A 2,276-nucleotide genomic window follows, 5' to 3' on the forward strand; every position below is an offset into this window, starting at 1 on the left:
AAGAACAGTGAATCCAGTTCAAGGAAAGTGTTGTGACATTGCGTAGAAGGGAACACAGATCCAGAGAGGTGGCAAAAGTCCTGAGGTGGTTCCATGAGCAGCTAAAACGCGGGGAACACTGAATCAGTTCGCTTTTGTTCCTCTCCAGCGGATTCATGAGTGTCTGGTTGGGAAGTAAGGAGTTTTCTTGCCTAAATCCCTGATGTATCTGTTTGACTTTTTTCAGACCTTCTCACTTCAGCCCTAAAGATGGAGCCTGTGGGCTCTCAGAGAGATACCACAACTTGAGTCCCAAAGAAGAGGCCAGTCATCCACCCACCTTCCCAAAGAACCTTAAGTACCTGCCCCAGCACCGTAAGGAGGAGGAGAGTGTGTGGAGGCCCAGGTTCTGGCCATGTCACTGTGCGTGGCCACGTCACCTTGAAGCAGTGAGTAGCTTGACTCACCGCCTTGTCCCTCTGCTGTAGACCAAGAGCAATGGTGTCTGCCCTGCGACTCTGCAGGGCTGGTGTGGGCATTGCACTGTGGACAGGACCTGAGGAGGCATACGTGTTTACGTGGCTTTATGAGTCACCAGGCCTCCTGACTGCTAGTCCAGGGCTCTCTGTGCTGTTCACACTGTAATTTTATGTGGAAGTGTTTTTATCATCCTGTGGATGTGCGGGAATGAATGGAGATCGAGGACCTGGACTCTTGGAGCAGGAGAGTGTGGATTTTGAGTGGTCTTTGCTTGTGAAGGGTGTGCCAGAAATGCATGGGGTTTAATAAAGCTGATATGGGATTATCTCATCACTCTGCCCTTGAGTGTATTGGGGAGAGCCAGGGAGACGGGAACGGGGAACTGACAGCCTGGGCTCCATTCTCGTCTCTAAACTTTCCATTAACCAATTTAAAGGGTCTTAAAAGCTTCTCCAAGAGAGAGACTTAGAAAAAATGATTTCTGAGTCAACGCTAATGACTTCAATTACTGAATTTGTGAATAGCTGTGCCCTGGTTTCTGGATGTGAGCCCAAGTTCAATAGCATAGATGTGGTTGAGAGTCGGGTGTGGGAGGGACTGACGACCAAAACCCTTAGTGACTGTTCAGATGGGAAAGACCACCAGCTCGGCCAGTTCAAAGGTGGGAAGAGTTAAGGGGAGTGTCCACATTTCCCTCCCTGCTGCTCCCCCCTTCCCCAACCTCCAGTGGTCCTGTCACTTTCCTGTCATTGCTGGAGCCCTAAGCTTCCTCTAGCCCCACTGCCTCCCCTGCCCCTGCTGCCTTTCCAGGACGGCCCTACACACTGGCCTCGCCCTGCCCTCCCATGGGGCAGGGGCCTTGTCTTCCTTTTATTCCAGTATCCTCAGCACTTAGCACGGGGCCGTGCAGGTAGGGGCTCCATGCACGCATTGGTTAAAGCTCGGGGTTTTAAGCTGTGCCGTGCAGTAATCTCTCTGCAAAAAAAAAAAAGGTTTCTGTGGTCAAATAAGTTTGGGAAGCGCTGCACTAGACGTCCCCTTTTTATAGATTCACAAAGCACATCAGCATATTCAGGGTTCCAAGAAGTCCTGCAGTACAGAGCGTGGTTAACCCGATGCTTCCCTCGCGGAGCTGAGCACAGAGCGGCACCCTGCAGATCGCCATGAGCCTCCGAGGGGCACCTCTGTGGAAAAGTCACTGCTCGGGGAGCCAGCCTCTTCCCTTCCTGTTAGCATTTCTGGTTCTCTGATTACTGCTGCCTCCTGACCATGCCTGGGCCAAGGGGCAGTTCAGACTGTCCAGGGACACTGGGTGTCGTGTGGTGATGGCCAGATGTGGCCCTCCTTCCCCCTCAGTCGTTACAAATTAAGTGCTGGTTCCATTTGAGGTGCCAAGCGTGGAGGTGGGATATTTTTAAGCTCTCGCTGTGGAGAGGGAAGGATGGGAAAGTCGTGAGAGAGATGTTTTCAAGGGACCAGAAATCCTTGGCTGTTCAGTCACTGCGGTCTCCACACAGCCCCAGGGGATGGTCTTGTCCACAGACCCAGAACTGTGTGCTTTTGCCATTAAAATTCCTTTACTAATGACTCATTGTCAGGGCCCTGAGAGGAAATGAGGGGGGAGGACAGGGAGGTGGCCCCTGCCAGCAGGGCCAGCCTGGGTCAGCATGCTGGGTGACCGGAGGCCCAGGGCCTGGTGCCCTCAGCAATGAGACCTTCGTGGGAGGCTCTGCTGCCTCAATTTCCTTATCCGGAGGTACTATGTTCAGAGAGCCCTGATGCTGCAGTGGGAATAAGGCTGTTTGGCTCATTATGTC

At 52.6% G+C, this 2,276-nt stretch overlaps 1 protein-coding gene across 1 annotated transcript in view; it reads left to right on the forward strand.

Annotated features, from left to right (window-relative positions):
* Nucleotides 1-1,450, forward strand: part of KIAA0141 (KIAA0141 ortholog) — a 29,381-nt gene extending 27,931 nt beyond the window's left edge. Inside the window, exon 16 of the mRNA XM_015572601.1 lies at nucleotides 227-1,450. The gene's annotated coding sequence lies outside the window, so the exon portion shown is untranslated. The remainder of the gene's footprint in view (nucleotides 1-226) is intronic.
* Nucleotides 1,451-2,276: the final 826 nt, after the last annotated feature.

This window comes from Myotis davidii, unplaced genomic scaffold (genome assembly GCF_000327345.1).
Source record: "Myotis davidii unplaced genomic scaffold, ASM32734v1 scaffold89, whole genome shotgun sequence".
Taxonomy (NCBI): domain Eukaryota; kingdom Metazoa; phylum Chordata; class Mammalia; order Chiroptera; family Vespertilionidae; genus Myotis; species Myotis davidii.